This window comes from Prionailurus bengalensis, chromosome B4, assembly GCF_016509475.1.
Source record: "Prionailurus bengalensis isolate Pbe53 chromosome B4, Fcat_Pben_1.1_paternal_pri, whole genome shotgun sequence".
NCBI lineage: Eukaryota > Metazoa > Chordata > Mammalia > Carnivora > Felidae > Prionailurus > Prionailurus bengalensis.
This window is the reverse complement of record NC_057358.1, coordinates 140,509,028-140,530,046: the sequence shown is the minus strand read 5'-3', so window position 1 is coordinate 140,530,046 and position 21,019 is coordinate 140,509,028.

Sequence of the window (21,019 nt, the reverse complement as noted above, 5' to 3'; positions counted from 1 at the left end):
GTCTGCGGGTCTCTGCCAGGCGCCCGGCCTCCGTGGCTCAGTCTGTTGTCCACGCTGTGGGCCGATGGCCAGCCCGGCAGGTGCAGAGGGGCAGAGAGGAGCCGGGCTGGGGCGGGGCGGGGGGGCGGGGGGGAGGCAGGGAGGGGTGGGTGGGGGGCCAGACCTCCCGCTGTAAGGTGAGTAAGTCCCGGGGTCCAGCGTGCAGCACGGGAACCCTGGTTAACGATGGGGTAGCGCGTCCTTGGAAGCTGCTAAGGGAGGAGATCCTGGTCACCTTGCACAGAAGGGGCCAGGCAAGGGGACGGGGGTGTTCACCTCCTGCATCGCGGGACTCATTCAAATGGACGCAGATATCAAAATATCCTGCGTTGTGCTCCCAATACAGTAGGGACGGAGTTGTTTGTTAATGGCCCCTCAATAGAGCTGGAAAAATAATCATTATCAAGGTTTTTAAAACCCTGCGGGACAGAGTGACGTTGAGATGCCCTTGTGTGCTGACGGGTCCCCTGGGGGCTTCCTCCTCACTCCTGCTGTCCTGTTCCCTGGGGGAGGGGGGAGAGCCCCCCACTCACCTCTCTCAGCCCCCACCCCACCCCACGGCTGCAGAAAGCAGGCGTGGGGTAGAAGTCTCTGGGCGGCCAGGTCCTTCCTGGGGCTGTAGGTTGCTATTTGCCCAATGCCAGGGCCCAGGACGGCCGGAGTAGAAACACATTTACGCTGACTTTCAATGCAGAATCCTGGGCCCTGCACACAGGCGCCGGCCCAGGGCCCTCAGGCCCAAAGACCCTTCCACCAAAGAGCAGGGTCGGGGGGTGCCACGGTGCCGGCCATATGCCATAAACCGTTCTCAGCCGCTGGGTAGCTGGGCCCTCCCGGAGCCCACAGGGCAGGAGGCGTCCCAGGGCCCGGGGCCACCACGGGCAGCCCTCGCTTTGCCCCGGAGGCCGCCCTGGGGCCTGTGCTCAGACACCGAGACCAAGAGGCCGGGCGGCTGGGTGCCGCTGTTGCGAGCCCCCCAGGCGGACTCCCCTCTGGGTCCTGCCCGACATGTGACTGCAGGCCTGGGCACAGACGCCCGCAGACAAGCCCAGCCCCGCCTGCCCGGCACCTGCAGGCCGGCCTGCCTCCCCCTCCCGCAGATACGAGCCGGCACCTGCCTCCATCAGGGCCCATCCCGCCCAGAGCGCTGCCCACAGGCCCGCAAGGTCCTCGGGTCAAGCAGATGCCACTCGGGCTCCTGCTCGGGGTGGGGACACAGCTCTAGGCTGAATCCCAGGCACCCAGGGCAGGCGCCCAGAGCCCAAGAGCAGGGCACTGTGTCCAGCACGTACGATTTGCTGCCACAGTGGAAGTTTCGACATCATCACAGTTTTTTACACTTCGCTCCCGAAGCTATTTATCCAGGATATAATGATGTCGAGGTTGACACTGGCCCAGCTTCTCTATGAAACCACTTGTCCTCAGTAAAAATCCGCCCGTCCCAGGGGTGCGTCATGAGAACACAGGGCCATTGGTGGAGGAATGCAGACGAGCTTCCAGATCATTTCAAATGAGTTCGGGCTGTCCGCAGCCGCTGTGCCCACTCAGTCCCGGAGCCCAGATGCCCCTGGAGCCCCCGGAGCCCACGCCCCTCCGAGGAGCAGTCTTGGAGCCAGGCTGCCCTGAATCACCGTGATTGTCCCCAGACTCTTTCCCAGCAAATCCTTCTGTGTCCGGCAGAAGTGACTTGTATTTCTGACTTTTTAAAATTGGACTCACCTGCCTAATGCCTTCCTTTAGTGGGTCTGGGGCTCGTCTCACCCGATACCAAAAGACAGACAAGAACAGCCCGCCGGGTGAGGACAGGGAGTGAGGAGCCCGAGCGGGTGGTCCTGTGCCCCTGGTGGGGGACAGCCCTGCAGTCCTTGGGGGTGCCGTGAGGACGGGCCCCGGGGTCTCAGCGGAGAAGGCGGGATTCCGAGTCCCCAGTCCTGTCCAGGGTGAGCTTGGGTCTTTGCCGGAACAGCCTGTGGGGCAGACCTTCTGAGCGAGCAGGGACGGGCCAGGCTCCCACTGTACTATCCTGGTGATCTGCAGCTGCAGGGGGAGGCGGGGAGGGGATTCACGGGGCGTTGAGAGGCCGGCGTTACGTGTGGGCTGGTGCCTCGCCGAGCCAGAGGAGGCCAGCGGTGAGGGTGGGTGTGGGGTGTGTCTGTTCTCCAGGGAAACAGTCCAGTGGGACGTGGGGGGTGCTCTAGGAATCAGCCCCGGGATTAGGGATCTGTAGTCTGCAGGCTGGGGACCCAGGCCAGGGCTGTGGGTCCCAGTCGGAGGCAGACCAGCATCCCAGCAGCTCAGAACCGTCAGGCCGGGGGAGCGGACTGTCTCCTGCCCGCGGGCTCCGTTCCAGCCTCCGAAGGACCAGGCCCCTCTGCACCGGGGAGGGAGGTCCCCGTCTGCTCCCAGTGCTCCTCAGGAACATCAGACTGACCTTGGTGGCTGGAGAAGGGAACAGGGGACAGGGGACACGGCTGGTGGGGGAGGAAGGGCAGCACAGAGGAGCCCACAGGAAAAAAAGCTAAATGTTCAGGTCTCTCCAAAGCCCAAAATAAATGGAAAAGTGCGGTGGCCTCCAGGCCGGGACGGGGGTGATGGATGGGGACACACAGCACCATCAATCTCCTGGGGAGCGGGGGCTGCGGGGGAAGCGGGCCGGAATTGGATTTTCCGGTTGTGTTTACTTTTGACAAAGAAGCAAACTGCGGAGAACAGGACGGGATGCACCGACGGGGAGGCGGTGACTCTCATCGCAGTTAAGTGAAATGAATCGCTCCTGCCTTTGCACCGTTACCCTGGCCCGTGTGCGAGGTGGGGTCACCTCAGCGTGGGGAGCAGGGGAGAGGTCTCCCCCACGTGGACTAGAAGGACCCCCTGCCCCACGAGGGGCGCCCCCCTCCCACAGGCACCAGGCCTCCTTTCTGGCTGGCCCCTGGGCACCTGCAACACAGAACACTGTCCAGATTCTGGGTCCACGGAGGACGGTGGGGACCCTCCTGTCCTGTGTCCACGCCTGCAGTGGTTGGCACGTGGGTGAAAGGGAGGGGCGAACAAAGGGAACAAGGCAGGGCCATCCCTCAGCGAGAATAGGGCCCGGGAAGCCGAGAATCTCACACGTGTGCCCACATGCACACACATGCGCACACACATGCACACGCGTGCACACACTGCACATGAGCACACAAGGTATACACACGATATCTCCTGCTCGAGTGTGCACGCACGAATATGCACACGTGTGCACGCACACGTACAGGCATGCGTGTGAGCACATGCTAATGCTGATCACAGAGCACCAGCCCGGGACCCTCCTCCGCTGACGCCCTCACCCCCGTGGTGACCGTGTCTCTCGGCTTGTCCCTGCCGTCCCTGAGCCCGAGGGCCAGCACACTGTGAGCCCCACGCCCCGCCCCCACGTGCGCCCCTGCGTGTAAGCACTAAGTGCGAGCCACGTGCCCGGGTTCCAGAACCTTGCCGTCCACGGCCCGCCGGCTCAGTTGTGCGTCCACGTCCAGAAGCATTTTCCTGCTGAGGGTGCGGCTCTCGGCCAGGCACCAGGCGGACTTGAAGGGGACGGAGGCTTTGGAAGAAATCTCATGTCGAAGCCAGAATGAAGCAAGATGTGAGGAAACACCCCGTCCAGCGGGAGGAACAGTGGGGCAAGTCCCACTTGCAGCAACAGAGGAGATAAGATACCCATGAATAAATAGAACAGGAGACGCGTGAGGCCGGGAGGAGGATGACTTCAAGGCGTTCATTAAAAAAACAAAAGTAAATTTGAGCAGATGGAAAATCACATGGTCGGGGACAGTCAGCATCACCAAGATGTCGATTCTCTGTTAATGCGTCAGTTCAACACAATCGGAATGAAAATGCTGATGGGCTGCGTTCTCTGGGAACAGTCAAGGCCACTGAAACTTCCCGGAAAAAATGAAAACAGAAGTGGCCAGGAAAGCGGAGAGCAGGAGTGGCTCGCTCTGGCCGACACGGAAGGTTCCCATCGCTGGGGTCCTGGAGCACCATGGACGCGCAGACCAAGGGCAGGGAGGGATCCTGAATGAGACCGTGGGCAGAAAGCCCTCCCCCGAATGTGGCCTGGCCTCGCCCCTGCAAGGCAGGCCCCCACCTCAAACTTGAGGTGTGGACGCATCTCCCCAGCAAGCGTGTACCTGTGCCTGGCTGGGCAGACACGCGGACGGCTAACACCACAGACTCCCAGGCACGAAGCTTCAGGAAAAAAGCTCCAGGGCCGGCTTTCAGCCAGTCGCACCCCTGCCTCCGGGACCTGCGGCAGACGACTGCCCTTCTCTCCTCCCCCAGCCGCACGGCTGTCCCAAGCATCAGTGTGGCCGTGGATGGCCCGTGAGCCCTGCCGTGCGGACAGGAAAGCCCTGTCTTTGCCCCATCGTGGTGAGCTGCTCAGCCGTGGGATGGCACCTGCTGGAGGGGTCGGAGCACCACACTATGCGGGCTGCAGCGGCCCCCAGATTGCTGTCCAGACGCCGGGGGGAGGGGGCCCCGGGCTGGGCAGGCGGTCAGTGCAGCCCACACAGTCCTGGAAAGGCACCCAGAGGCCAATGAGCTTTTTCCTGTCGCTGTTTCCGTGCAACAAAACTTCATTACCATTTTCCAAACCTAAATCAGTGCAAATGGCCGGGGGACAGAGTGACCCCTGGGCTCTGTGAATGCAGGAAGGAATTGCCAGCCGCCCCTCAGACGGAGGAGCAGGTGCGGGGGCGACGCCTTCTGGATGCTGAGGTCAGAACACGCGCACCTTCTCCAGCCGCCGGCCTGCGGAGACGGGCCTCTGCTGGTCCGGGCACCTTCTTCACGTTCTCTACGGCGTCACTCACACTCGGTCAGACCTCCGTCAGGCCAGCAGGGACTTCTGGAACGTGAGGACCGGGGGCTTCGGACCACACACAGCTGCTCGTAGCAGGGCCTTTTTCAAGTGCACAGTGCTGTAGCTTTTCGTGTGTTCACAAGGTTGTGCCACCGTCACCTGCACCTGTCCTGAAACATCTCCATCACCCCGAAAGGAAACCCCATAGCCGTGACCGCTGCCTCACCCCCGGGCCCCGGGGACCTGCATTCTGTCTCTACGGATTATTCTGTTTTTATGCATTTCATCTACACCGGACAACACTGCGGGTGAACTTTGGTAACCGGCTTCAATCACCTGCACAATGTTTTTGGTTCGTCCGCAGCAGATATCGATGCTTCTGTTGTGTCCTTGCTGGAAAATATTGCACTGTGTGGATACAGCACCTCTCTCTCTCTCTCTCTCTCTCTCTCTCTCTCTCTCATCCATTCTAGGTGTGATTACACTCTTATCCCTACCACCCTGACGCATTTGTCCATTTTTATTGACGCCCCAGGTCAGTTTTGAGAGTGAGCCTTTACGACTGTAGGGGGTTAGTACCACAGATCCCTCTGGATCCACGTGACTTGACGTGTTAACGTGTCACTGTTGCAAACACGACAGAGGTGAAGGCACACACGGCTGCCCCTCTGCCTGTCTTTACTAGACCTCAGGACAATATCCTACCAGTTCTAGGTCACGTTATGCCCAGTTCGAGGCTGTTTCCATAGGACTTGCTCAGCCGCCCCCTTAAACCTGCAGGAACCAGTTTGTGCTTCCTGCGGCTCCTATGGGGTCTGAGCTTCTGCAGGGACTTCTCAGCTCCGTGCCCTTGACGACAGCACCGTGGTCTGCGGGGAGGAGTGGGGATGATGCCGCACGGGCAGCAGGTGCGTGGAGGGAAATGCACGCACGCCTGGGGGTGCAAATGCGAGGAATCCGGCGGCCGGGAGCTGGCGGCGAGGCAGCCCCTCACCACCTGTGTGCCCGGGTCCCGGCTCCCTGGGTTCTGATCCGCAGGCTCATCCAAACATGGGCGGAGCGCCCTGGCCGCGTCTGATCGACGGTGCAAGATGGCGGTTAAAGGAGTTGACGGGTGTGGACGCCGTCCGTGAACCGTGAGTAACTGACGGGGTGGGGGGGTCCCTTGACTGGGCCCCTCCCGCAGGATGCACAGTTCTTCTCCTTCCCTTCTGGGCGGCAGAGACGAGGAAACTATCATTGCTTTGGGTCGTTACCCTTGGTCTTGGGAGCACAGGGTCATCGGGAAGCCGGGCCTCCCCCGGGGAGCACCCCTCGCATCCGGGAGCCAAGAGGGCTGGCTGTCGGGTCTAGAAAACCCACTGATGTCAGTTAATGGATACGACCAGAGGCAGAGACAGAGGTCTCTGAGGCCCCTTCTCCACTCTGAGAGAGAGAGAGAGAGAGATTGTGTCTCTCTGGTGGGTGGACCCCAGGCTCCTCGTGGGAGGTTACATCCTCTCCGGGTTGGGGGCGGGAGGGGCCCAGCCTGGGTGCCTAATGTTTCCTTGAGCCACTGGGTTCAGATAAGGGTCTTTCGGGGGCCACAGCCATCGGGGCACTTTGCTCTGTGAAGTTAACTCACAGGCACTGACAGCGAGGTGCTGCCCCTCGTCCCAGCCTTCCACCTGCGTTCTGATGGCCCTGCTGATGCCGGCTGTGACCTGTCCGGTGCCAGGGGAGGGGCCATCAACAGCTGGCTTCCCGAGGGCCGGACCTTCACTCTGTTCCATTCCCTTTGCGGTCAAAGTGGCTAATTCTGTCCTCATCTCAGTCCTTTTGTGGGCGACCCTGCCCAATTCAGCCAACCGTGTCCACGGCATCCAGGCCTCAGGCCCCCAGAGGGACGGGGCCGTCCCCCAGCTCCTGAGACTGTGTTCACGCTGCAATGACGTGTAGAGCACGACCCACCGCCCCCCAGTTCCACCCAAGTCAGGTGCCCTGTGTCAAACCCGTGTGGCCAGGGACAGTCCAGCTGCCCCAGATGCTCTCCAGGGCCGGGCCCTGTGGGTATGGGTGCTTTGCAGGGAAGAACTTTCTGGACGTGGTGCAGTGTTTGGTGTTATGTGTCCCTCTGCATCCCTGCTCGCCCAGCATGCACACAGTGGGAGCTGAGCACGCGGCACCGGGTGGAGCTTCTGGTCTGAGCCACTGAGGCCACTCAGGGCTCAGGACAGTCGACAGCGTCTTGCTGAGCCGCAGGCTGACTTGTCCCCGGAAGGGCCACCCAGGCCCCGCCCGGCCCTCCGGCCCTCGAGCCCGGAGCACCTGCTGCAGACCCTGCCCCTCGACAGCTAACGGACAAGGGAGACGGGGCCTGGCGGTGGCGACCCGTCAAGCAGAGGTGCGGTGTGAGGGGAGCCGGTGCCCCAAAGGGAGGGCCCTCCAGGCGTGGGGTGGCGCTCCCGAGCCCACACAAGGCCCCCGTGCCCTGCTTGCGACGTTTATTTTCCTGCTGGCGGCAACTAAATTGAAGTGTAACCAGAGTCATCGGTCTCTGTGCAGAATTGCCCTAAATGATCTCTCTTCCCAGCAGGGGCAGCGCTGCAGGCCCAGGACGGGTCTGTTAATCAGTGCTTACAGCAGGCAGCGCACGCCTCCCAGAGATGCTTCCAGAATGAGCGAGGAGGGGGAGGGGAGGCACCCAGGACGGGGGAGCGCGCAGGGGAGGGGAGGACACCCAGGACGGGGGAAGGGGGAGGGGAGGGGAGGACACCTAGGACGGGGGAGGGGAGGGGGGAGGGGAGGGGAGGACACCCAGGATGGGGGAGGGGGGAGGAGAGGGGAGGACACCCAGGACGGGGGAGGGGAGGGGGGAGGGGAGGGGAGGACACCCAGGACGGGGGAGGGGGAGGGGAGGGGAGGACACCCAGGACGGGGGAGGGGAGGGGGGAGGGGAGGGGAGGACACCCAGGATGGGGGAGGGGAGGGGGGGAGGGGAGGACACCCAGGACGGGGGAGGGGAGGGGGGAGGGGAGGGGAGGACACCCAGGACGGGGGAGGGGGGAGGGGAGGACACCCAGAACAGGGGAGGAGGGGAGGACACCCAGGATGGGGGAGGGGGGGACACCCAGGATGGGGGAGGAGTGGGGGGCAGAGGAAGGAAGCAAACAGCCTGGGAGCAGGTGTTGGATGCTGGCTCCCCATGACCCCCCAACACCGCCACACCCCGGGCAGGGTCTGAGCACGCGCTCTAGCTCCACTGGCCTCAGGCTGGGTGGGAGAGAGACCGAGCGTCCCTCCCGGGGTAGCAACCAGTGGGCCGGCAGGGGTCAGCGGGCCGACACAGACTCCCTGGGAGGCAGACACAGAATCTCAGCAAGAGGCGGGCGTGCGGAAGTGAGGGGGCTCCTGTAGGGGGGACAGGCCCCCGGCATCGCAGGACACACGGCTTTCACGAGGTGGTCAGAAGGGAGGAGGGGAAGTAGGCCTCTCTGGGCGCCGCGGTGAAGACGCTGACTCCTGGGCCTCACCCCTGCATCTGACTCCTGGGACTCACCCCTGCATGACTCTCGGGTTTCACCCCTGCATCTGACTCCTGGGTCCCACCCCTGCGTCTTACTCCCGGGTCTCACCCCTGCATGACTCTTGGGTCTCACCCCTGCATCTGACTCCTGGGTCCCACCCCTGTGTCTTACTCCCAGGTCTCACCCCTGCATCTGACTCCTAGGCCTCACCCCTGCATCTTACTCCCAGGTCTCACCCCAGCATCTGACTCCTGGGCCTCACCCCTGCGTCTTACTCCCGGGTCTCACCCCTGCATGACTCTTGGGTCTCACCCCTGCATCTGACTCCTGGGTCCCACCCCTGTGTCTTACTCCCAGGTCTCACCCCTGCATCTGACTCCTAGGCCTCACCCCTGCATCTTACTCCCAGGTCTCACCCCTGCATCTGACTCCTGGGCCCCACCCCTGTGTCTTACTCCCAGGTCTCACCCCTGCATGACTCTCGGGTCTCACCCTGCATCTGACTCCTGGGTCCCACCCCTGTGTCTTACTCCCAGGTCTCACCCCAGCATCTGACTCCTGGGCCTCACCCCTGCGTCTTACTCCCGGGTCTCACCCCTGCATGACTCTTGGGTCTCACCCCTGCATCTGACTCCTGGGTCCCACCCCTGTGTCTTACTCCCAGGTCTCACCCCTGCATCTGACTCCTAGGCCTCACCCCTGCATCTTACTCCCAGGTCTCACCCCTGCATGACTCTTGGGTCTCACCCCTGCATCTGACTCCTGGGCCCCACCCCTGCATCTTACTCCCAGGTCTCACCCCTGCATCTGACTCCTGGGCCCCACCCCTGTGTCTTACTCCCAGGTCTCACCCCTGCATCTGACTCCTAGGCCTCACCCCTGCATCTTACTCCCAGGTCTCACCCCTGCATGACTCTCGGGTCTCACCCTGCATCTGACTCCTGGGCCCCACCCCTGCATCTTACTCCCAGGTCTCACCCCTGCATCTGACTCCTGGGCCCCACCCCTGCATCTGACTCCTGGGCCCCACCCCTGCATCTTACTCCCAGGTCTCACCCCTGCATCTGACTCCTGGGCCCCACCCCTGTGTCTTACTCCCAGGTCTCACCCCTGCATCTGACTCCCGGGCCCCACCCCTGCGTCTTACTTCTGGGCCTCCCCCCTGGGGTCTGCTCTAGGGACCCAGGAATCTGCATCGTGCGTGACCCTGCGTGTGTCCCCTGGGGCTGCCCTAACACATGACCAGAAACCAGGGCCTTACGAGAGCAGACACGTACTCTCCCCAGTTCTGAGGGTCTGGAGCCAGAGGTCAGTGTCAGCAGGGCCACGCTTCCTTGCTGGTCTGGGGGTCCCTGTTGCCTCCCGTGGTCTCTGATGGCCCCAGATGATGCTTGCCCTGCGGCCCTGTCCCCCCGCCCTCTGCCTCCGTCTATATGTGCCTCATCTTCTCCCAAGTCCTTCTTCTGTCCCCAGAAGGACACGCAGCATCGGATTTAGGGCCCACCCTAACCCAGGCCGACCCCACCTTGACCCCCTCAACATCACTTCACTTGCAAAAGGCTCTTTTTCCAAATACGGCCACGTCACAAGTTCAGGGCAGGACGTGCACATAATGTGGGGGGCCTCCATTTAGGCAGCGACACACCCCAGGAGCCAAACTCAGAACTCCTGGGCAGGGGTGTGTCTGTCACACGGCTGAGGCTGGTCACCTGCAAGTGTGTGGTGGCACTTAGGAGACAGGTGTGCCACAGGCCGGGCAGCGCTGGGCCGGGCCGGCCCTCCCAGACTGACACAGGTCATCTGAGCAGGGTCCAGGGCCAGCTGCTGCCCGGTTCATGTCAGCCAGAGGGCGCCTGTGTGGCAGGGGTTGGGGGGGGGGGAGGGACCACCAGGCAAGGCCATCAAACCAAGGGGGACTTGAGGCGTGGGGAGCAGGAGAGGACAGCAGGGCTGAGCCCCCGGGGAGGACAGGGGACGTTCATTATTAGTTCAACGAATCCAGCCAGTGTCATACCCCAGCCATGTGCCATGCCTGGTCCTGGGAAGGGACGGTCACCCTCGGGAAGGCAGGGTAAGTCAGTGGGGAGGCGAGTGGAGAAGGTGCTGTGACAATCACCTGGCCGGTGAGGGGGAACGTCAGGGAGCCCCGTCCCTGCAGGCTTTGGGGCAGGGTCCCCCTTCCTCCAGGCTGTCCTAAGTAAAGCAGGGCCTTGCTGCAGAGCTGAACCAGTGGGTGTGCGCAGACAGACGGCCGGGCGGTGGCTGGGCTGCTATGTGCTGCTCCCCACGGGGCTATTCATGCATTTCTTTTAATGTCTGTTTATTTTTGAGAGAGAGAGACACACAGAGTGTGAGCGGGGGAGGGGCAGAGAGAGAGGGAGACGCAGAATCCGAAACAGGCTCCAGGTTCCGAGCTGTCAGCACAGAGCCCGACGCGGGGCTCGAACTCACGGACCGCGAGATCACGACCTGAGCCGAAGTCGATGCTTAACCGACTGAGCCCCCCAGGCACCCCAGGTTCCCACAGGGTTATATGTGAGCAGCGCTCTGGCCACAGGAGGGTCTCGGGCAGTGGACAGCTGGGCTCTGGAAGTTTGGAGCTTGTGGGCAAGAAGGGGTGAGGTGGCAATGTGGACGACGGGTCTCTGGGGAGGGTGGCTGGGGCACAGAGATGGACGAAGCCCCGGTCGGCAGGAGAAGTCCCTGTTTGGCTGATGGAGACCCGACGCGAGACCCGACGCCCGGGCAGGGCTGGTGTCCCCGGGGTCGGGGCCCAGGGGAGCGGAGGCAGGGACTCCACTCTGCAGGATGAATGGGAAACCGGGCGAGAGGTTCAAGCACCTTTCAGGCTGAGCCCTGTGCCAGTGCAGCCCCTCCAGCTTGGGGCCACCCCCAGCTTCCTTCCCTAGCTGCCCCCGGCCACTCGTCTCGCCAGGGAAGCCTGGCATCGCCCGAACCATCACACGCACCTCCTCAAACCAATCAAGTTCCCATTCACTGAAAACAAGAAACAAGGAAAGAAAAAATGAATGAAACCAAAAGCAAGAGGGCAGAGCAGAGGGGCAATCCCAGCCACGGTTCTCCTGGAAGCCCGAGCAGGTGCCACGTTAGAAGTTCCACTGGGCACTCTGAGCCCGGCCAGGCTTGGGAACCCGTGGTCTCACCCGAAGGCATCGCCCTGGGAGGGACTCCCACCCCCACCCCTGCCCAGGCTCCCGCTGGCCCCCCACCCCGACTTGCACCCCCCTGCTTCCTCACCGCCAACACCATCCTCGATGCCCCGCGAGCGAACGGGGCCGGAGCAGAGACACTCGCCTCCCTCGCCACATTCTGAGCAATCCCAGCGAGAAGTTCTTCGAGTGGATGTGCACGCTCCTGATAATTGGCCAGTACATTTCGTCCTTCAACAGAAGGAAAGGGGTTGAAAAAGAAAAGCCTTCTTTTTAAAGTATTGGGGGGCGTAAAAGCTTGTTTGTGGAGTGGAATTAGTACCCGCATTGACAGCATTTGCTATTGTGTATCTGTCTCTCCCAATCTAGCAACAGGAGGTGACCTCCAAATAGAGTTAATTTAATCTGCAGAAATAACCCTGCAATTGACTTTCCCGAAACTGATATTAGATGAAATCTCTGTTCCGCTGAGCCCGCCTGTCATTAACGATTCCCCGTGAAAGGCCTAATGTACGGCGTTTAAAAATCTCCCCTGATGTTGTCAGGTTTCATAAACGCGCTCTTTTATTAAAGAATTAGCAACGTGGGCCTCAGGGCTGGCGCTGTATGGGCAAATCTCAGGATCCTGTCCTGGATGGACAGAGCTCCCGTGGACCGAGGCTGCGAGTGGCCAGGGGCAGAGACACTGGTGCCGCCTGCCCACAGGGCAAGAAGGACATGGGGACCCCAAGAGAGCATAGAGGACAGGGATCGTCTCCCCAGAAACCACGGAACGCACATTGCTGACCCAGGCTCTCGGCAGGCTCGGGGTAGCAACGGTAGAGTATACCGGCCTTCCCTGGGGCACAGAGAGGACACGACGCTCACCGCCCACCCGGCCGGCTCTCACCGCGACCTGAGTTCACCACAGGGCTGGGCGACAATGGACATGCCCACGTCTCAGCTGTGTTTCCGCTTCCTGCTCCCAGAAGGAACCTTGTGCAGGTGACTGCACGTGATGGCTGCAGACTGCTGGGTGCACGCTTCAGGCTGCGGAGAGGGGCCTGGCAGAGCTGGCTTGGAATCTCGGCTGCCGCCCTCCTTCGCTCCCCATCTCTGTGCCCAGCTCCTACATCTATACATGGGCACACGGTGGTCCCGCCTCACAGGGATGTCAGGATTCACTGAGGCACCGCTGTTGGGATCCGCCCACACTAGGCACAGACCAAGGGTTTCCTACACGTGAGCTCAGATGAGCACTTCCACATCCTCAAAAGGCTTCTTGTAGCCTTCCTGTCATAGTACCCTGAAGATGTGTGTGGGGATGGGCCTGTCCAGGGCCCCACAGCTCATCAAAGCCTTCTGGGTTCTGGGCAGGGGGCCCAGGCCACCCACTGGTTCCCAGCCCAGCAGTGTGTTCAAGGGGCAGATCTCACCCTGTTTTTTTGATCTCATCTCCAAGGGAGACTGTGCCTCACTCCCCAGTCACCTGACAGGATGGAAGAAAGTCACTCTCCTGGAGCCCTGGAGGTCTATCCCTACAGTCCACACTGCCAGTAGCACAATCACATTGGAGTTTTGTTAATTTGGAGGGTATTTTGGTATTAACGTTGTATTTAATGTCAACATTAACCTTCTGGTAACTTTCATTTGGCCTCGCTTTGTTATTTAACAACATGCCAGAACCTAGGAGACAATCTCAGCTCTAGGGCCAAGCAAAGAGCTCTTGGATTTGACACTGAAGCACGAGCCACCGAAGGAAAGACTGACACACTGGACTTTATCAAAATGTAAAATCACATTCTATGAAGAGAACTAAAAAATCAAGCTAGACACTGAGAGGAAATATTTGTAAACTTATATCAGACTCAGAATTAGTAGCTAGAATATATAAAGAATTCTCAGGGGCGCCTGGGTGGCTCAGTCGGTTGGGCGTCCGACTTCGGCTCAGGTCACGATCTCGCGGTCCGTGGGTTCGAGCCCCGCGTCGGGCTCTGTGCTGACGGCTCAGAGCCTGGAGCCTGCTTCCAATTCTGTGTCTCCCTCTCTCTGACCCTCCCCCGTTCATGCTCTGTCTCTCTCTGTCTCAAAAATAAATAAACGTTAAAAAAAAATAAAAAAAAAGAACTCTCAAAACTCACCAGCAAAAAAATAATGAAGCAACGCATTTAGCAAATGGGCAAAAGATGTTTCAACCAAGATGATGTCGAAATGAAAAATAAGCACCTGGAAAAGGTCCCGATTTCATTAGCTGTTAGGGAAATGGGAATTAAAACTAGGAGACGGCAATACACATCCATCAAGATGGCTGAAATCCAAAGGCCACATATAACTGATGTGCTAAGAAAAGCAAGAAAATCAAAGCGTAGAAAATGCTCATTTAAAATCACAAAAGGCAGAAAAAGAGTGGAAGGCAAAAATAGGAATAGAGAACCAGGGCAACAAATAGAAAACAGTTATGAATATGGCGGACATTACTCCAGCTGTAGCCATAATCACTTTAAACACCAATGGTCTAGGGGCGCCTGGGTGGCGCAGTCGGTTAAGCGTCCGACTTCAGCCAGGTCACGATCTCGCGGTCCGGGAGTTCGAGCCCCGCGTCGGGCTCTGGGCTGATGGCTCAGAGCCTGGAGCCTGCTTCCGATTCTGTGTCTCCCTCCCTCTCTGCTCCTCCCCTGATCACACTCTGTCTCTCTCTGTCTCTTTCTCTCTCTTTCTCAAAAATAAATAAACATAAAAAAAGAATAAAAAGAACATTACATGATGATAAAGAGGTTAATACCCCAGTAAAACATAAGAATCCTTAATGAGCATGCACCTAACAACAGAGCATCAAAATATATGAAGCAAAAACTGAGGGAACTGCATGGAGAGATATACTAGCACAGTTAGAGACTTTAACACCTTCTACCAGGAATGGATGGATCCAGGAGGCAGAAAATCAGGACACAGCTGAACTCAACAACACCATCAATCAACCAGATATAATTGATATCCGTAGATGACTTCATCCAATAACTGCAGAATGCACATTGTCCTCAAGCTCACATGGAACATTCACCAAGACAGGCCACATTCTGGGCCAGAAAACACACCCTAGCAAATTAAAAATAATATGAATCATATAATGTTTGCCCTTAGGCCAAAATAAAATAAATCTAGAAATAAGTAACAGAAAGATAGCTGGAAAGTCTCAAAATACTTGGAGATTAAACAACATAATTCTAAACAGCACATGGTTAAAAGAAGAAACCTCCCGGGGCGCCTGGGTGGCGCAGTCGGTGAAGCGTCCGACTTCAGCCAGGTCACGATCTCGCGGCCCGTGAGTTCGAGCCCCGCGTCGGGCTCTGGGCTGATGGCTCGGAGCCTGAAGCCTGTTTCCGATTCTGTGTCTCCCTCTCTCTCTGCCCCTCCCCCGTTCATGCTCTGTCTCTCTCTGTCCCCAAAATAAATAAAAACGTTGAAAAAAAAAAAAGAAGAAGAAACCTCCCACCTTCAGAGAAATTTTAAAATATTTTTAAATAAGTGAAAAACACAGCTCTTCAAAATTTTGGGGGTGCAGTGAAAGCAGTGCTGAGAGGGAAATTTGTAGCACTGAATGAATATAGTAGAAAAGAAGAAAGATCTAAGATCAATAATCTAAGATTCCACCTTAGGAATATAGAAAAAAAAAGATGAGAAAATTAAACCCAAAGTAAGCAGAAGAAAATAGTAAATATTGGAGCAGAAATTAATAAGATTGAAAACAGGAAATCAATAGAGAAAATTAACAGAACCAAACATGGCTCTTTGGAAAGATGAATAAAATTGATAAGCGTCGAGCCAGGCTAACTAAGAAAGAAAGAGAAAGGGCACTAGTTACTAATAAAAGAAAGGAAAGAGGAGACATCACTACAGATTCTATGGACATTAAAAGAATCATAAAGGGATACTATGAACAACTCTATGCCCACAAATTTGATTCCAATTCCTTGGAACACATAATCTGCTAAAAGTCATACAAGAAGAAATAAAAAATATGAATAAGCCTGTACCTATTAAAGGAATTGAATCAATGGTTAATAACCTTCCAAAACAGAAAGCACCAGATGGGTTCTACCAAACATTTAAGTAAGATATTATATCAATTCTCTAATCTCCTTCAGAAGGTAGAAATGGAGCAAAATAGTTCCTAACTCATTCTTTAAAACCAGAATTACTCTAATACCAAAACCAGACCAAGACATTACAAGAAAATTATAGACCAATACCTCTTAGGAACACAAAGGCAAAAATCCTCAACAAAGTAATAAGAAATCAATCCGCCAAGATATGAAAAAATTATATACATCATAACCAAGTGGGATTTTTCTCAGGTATGAAAGTCTGAGAATCACTTAATGTAATCCATCACATCAAGAGGCTGAAGAAGAAAGATAGATCACGTGATCGTACCAAGAGAAGGGAAAAAAAAAAGCATTTAACAAAATCCAACACTCATTCATGACAAAAACTCTCAGCAAACTGGGAATAGAGGAGAACTTACTGAACTCGACAAAGAACATCGACAAAAACTGTAGAGCTAAGATCAGACTTAAGGGTGAGAAACTTGAAGCTTTCCACCAAGATCAGGAACAAAGCAATGCTGTCCTCTCCCATCACTGCTTTCCAACATTGTACTGGGAATCCCAGCTAGTGTCATACTTCACCTAACGCTCTTCGGTACGTCATCCATTTCTGGCTGTACATAGGAGGAGAAAAGAGCTCATACGTGGACGTGTCTGAAAACGGCTGCTGTATTTCAGAATTGTCAACATTCTCATTATTGAAGAGTATCTAGAACCAAAACCACCACAACACAGTTTTTATGTTGTCTGTATATTTGTGGGGCGATGGTCTTATTAAGGTGTTTACTGAAAATGGCCATTAGCCAGCCTTTCTTTCTGACAATCAATCAACAATTAATAAGTTACTTCAGTTTAAAAAATAATTTAAGAAAAGAAAGGGACTATAGTATGCACACTGGGAAAGAAGAAACACAAGTGCCTTTGTTCACAGAGAACATGATCGTCTCGGTGGAAAATCTAAAAGAATCAACAAAACAACAAAACTCCCAGAACTCATAAGTGATTACGCAAGGTTGCAGATGCAAAGGTAACATGCAAAAGTCCATCAGTTTCCTATACCTGAGCAATGAACAAGGGGAATTTGACATCTCAAACAACACCGCTTACGTTGACACCCGCACCACTGATGTATGTGAGTATAAACCTAACAACATGTGCACAAGAACTATTTGAGGAAAACCACAACTCCAATGAAAGGTATTTAAGAACTGAAGAAACAGAGACGGTCCATGTTCATGGACAGGAAGAAGCAGTATTGCCAAGATGTCAGTTCCCCGCAGCTTGGTCTGCACATTCGATGCAATCTCAACACAAATCTGAGCAGGTAACTTCACAGATATGGACAAACTGATTCCAAAGCCTAGATGCAGAGGCAAAAGACCCAGAATGGCACACTCACTATGGAAGAACAAAGTCAGAGAATCAGTGCTACCTGACTTCAAGGTTCAGGACAATCTTCAGTAAACGAGACACTCTGGTGTTGGTGGTGACAGAGCAGACAAGCAGATCAGTGGAACAGCATGCAGAGCCCGGACACAGACCCAGCAGAAATGGCCAAAACCCAGAACTCCGACAAGAGCACACGCTGGTGGGGCTGTAGAGCAAGAGAAGCTCCCATCCCCGGCTCGTGGGCGGGCACAGTGGTGCCGCCACTTTAGAGGACAGCCTGGCATTTTCTTACAAAGCTAAACATACTCTGACCATATGATCCAGCAATCACACTCCTTGGAATTTACCAAAAGGTGTTGAAAACGTGCCCAAATGAAAACATACACACACGTTTATAGCAGCTTTACCCATAATTGCCAAAACTGGGAAACAACCAAGGTGCCCTTCAGTAGGCGAAGAGATAAACAGTGTGGTCCATGCAGACAATGGAATATTAGTCAGTATATGTGCCATTTCTTATTAAAAAGAAATGAGCTATTGGGTCCTGAAAAGACAAGGAAGAAACTGAAATGCACATCAGTGAGCGAAAGAAGCCCATCTGAAAAGGCCACATGCTGATTCCAGCTCTTTGTCACATTCTGGAAAAGGCAGAACCACGGGGATGGCAAAAGGACCAGGGTTGCCAGGGGTTGGCAGAGATGACAGGTAGAGCACAGAGGTTGTTCCGGACAGTGAGACTTCTCTGTGTGATACTATTAACAGTGAATCCGTGTCAGTATACATCTGTCCAGACCCATAGAATTTATGACACCAAGAGTGGCCCTCAATGTAGAGCATTGATGCAGGACGACAATGACGTGTCACTGTTGCTTCATCTATTGTCACAAATGTCCCGCTCTCGTGGGGGATGCTGATACTGGGGAGGCTGTGCATGTGGGGAGGGGGATATATGAGGAATCTTTACCCTTTCTTCTCAATTTTGCTGTTAACCAAAAACTGATCTAAACAATCAGTGTATTCTTTTTCAAAAGAGAAAATGACAAGGAATTTTCAAACTTGACCAAAGACATTAATCCACAGATTCAAGAGACCCAATAAATCCCAAGCAGAACAAAATAAAATAAAATATGCGTCTGGACACATAAATGCAAACCTACTGAAAACCTAAAGCACTGAGACAATCTGGAGAATAGAGAACCACCACCATCCACCTCTAAAAAGGCAGAAGTTTGGCTGACTGCCCAGAAGATCCGTTGACAAAGCAGCACGGTGAGGTCGGAAAGCACGATGGCACATACACGACATAGGATTCTGCCAAATCCCGAGGGATAGCCACCCTAGCAAACCACAGTCAGTGCTCTGTCACATGCCAGGTTTGAGGAGAGCACCCTATTCGGGAGAGAGGGGTAGAGTTGGAGGACAGAAGGAGTGACCGTGAAAGTGTAGACATCGAGGTAAATCCAAACAAATGTGGGTTGTGTGAGATGCTAAGGAGAATATATGGGGGCATTTAGAATAGAGAATTAGGGGGCGTGACAACATAGGCATAGAGAGGTGAGGGGACAGGTGGGATCCGTGTTCTCAGGTGCTTCCTTTATCAGGATGATGGGGAGAACACCTGTTACCCTTGGACGGTTCTGGGTCCAAACCTCATGCGGAAATTCTAGCACGGCTAACAAAATGACAGCAATAAAAACGTACGACTTTCAACCAGAGGGGGAGATTATAATAATCATAATTATCAATGCAAAATAAAGCAAGACATGAATGAAAGGGAACAGAGCAGACGGGGACATTTATGCGACACTGTAATTAACCCTAAATGCATCACTAATTGTGTCGAATGAGAAAGAATCAAACACTTCATGTAAAAGGCCATTGATGTCCTAAATGGATAAAATAGGAACACCCGTATATAGAATGTTTTAAAAATTATATGCAAAACATAAAGGCCCAGGAAGCCTGAGGGGAAACAGACGAGGAACAGTGAATCGTGGGGAAACACTGAGCAAGGGGACGTGGCAGCCGTGGAGGCCCCTGAAGGAGTCCCCCCACAAACAGGGCTGAGGAAACACCGTTCACAACGACCATTCTAAATGTGTGGGCACATGTCAACCCATCAGTGTCACGAGCAACGTCATCACAATGGAAGACAATCATCGGCATCACCTCAAGAGATGAGTTCTTTGAAATAATGGCAAACACAGGAAAAGCAAACTTTGCTCAGCTCACAGATGGCCTCACAGCCGCAACAAAACCCTACAGCAAATGGAGAAAATTCTGAAGGTTTCTCTTTGGAACTGGAGACAAGCAGGGACACTCAAGCCTCGCCACTTCTACTCGGTGGTGCTGTAGCAACGAGCCAGAGAATAGAGGCGAGAAAAATAAGTAAAATCTATAAGGACTAAAAAGGAAGAAATAACTCTATTTACCAATGACACGACCGTATACATGGAAACAAGTAATAATACTCATGTCCCATTAGAAATGTATGTCAGTTTAGTAAGACTGCTGCATACAAAGTCAATATAAATTAAGTCGGTTATTTTTATGTACTACAAATGGCTAAGAACGATTTTCCTACAAGGGTAAAACGTACAACACATCACAAATATGATACTACATCTCACAGAAGACACGCAGCTGGCCGGGCCCCTCCTGGGCTATCAGGCCTCACCGCATATAAAACACCAGCGATTAAGGGAACGTGAGATTGGAGCGGGAATGGTCGCGTGCAGATCTGAACGGAACACACAGCCGGACGGGAAACGTTCTGGAAGGTGGTCGGGAAGAAGGGCTTCGTGTTTGTGTGGAGGATTCCCCAAACCACACACAGAGGATGAGGAGGGGATTCCCTGCTACGCACACGGCGGGCGTGGCGAACGAGACTGAGAGTCGAGCAGCCTGACCCACAGCAGGACACACAGCACGACCACGTATGTCGTGCGATACGCCCGGGTCCCTCGTGGTCGCTGTGCACATCCGCGAAGAGCTGTTCTGGTCACTGTCAGGACAGGGGGCGTCTGCCACGGCGATGGTGCGGGAAGGGTTCCAGGCGCGATGCATCCGTGCGATCTGTTACTTGTCCCGTCTGCATTCATTTGACAAATTGAATTCAGAGGCATGTCACGTTTGACGGATTCTACGCATTTTATGTATTTTCCTTCGCACTGGCACGCTTAACGACAGGGACAAGCAGCCTCTCGTAACTGCACAGAACTTGCAAAGAAGTGATGTCATCGTATTTCAGACGTTAAAAGGAAACCGTCACGTCATTGCTTGACATTTCTGCAAGAAAACCCAGATACGCAGCCGGGGATACCGGGCGATGTCGGGCTTTCGAAGAACTTGGCAACTCCTCATTTTTGTGCTGAGACGCACGCGGTGGCTCTTACGGTCACCCCGCTGCCTGGTGGCATCTCGGCCTCCCCAGACCTGCAGCCCGGCTGGAGATGCTTTGTGGTCCCAGGTCTGCTAGTCCCATCATGACCCTGGTCACAGTGTGAAGAAACACGCACAGAAACTACCGTCTCGAATGTCCAGGTGCCCTTGGCTTCGGCACCAGCATTTCCTCCCGGGCGAGTGACAGTTACCATTATTATTAATAGCCCTGGATGAAAAGCCCACGGAGATGTTCTACACACATTTTCACAAATAGTAAACAGAATCAGCTGTCTTTAAAACGCGTCTCAGGATGTGACGAATGGGGCCTCTGCCCAAATTTAAATCAAATCCCCGGAGATGACAAAGTCAGCGTCCTGCATCCATTTTATTCTTCATTTTCATTTTCTTTTCACTTAAGGCGCTGAGAAAGGGTTCACATCAATGACACGAGAACGAAGGGATCTTTTTCATTAAATGGACCTCGTTTTGTTGAAACTGTACGTTGAGTCGCTTGCCAGAGGGCGCACCCCGCCCCCACATCCCCCCGACACCTGCTTGCGGGGCCCACCCCGTGACACCCAGCTGCCCCCACTGGCCGCCGGCGGG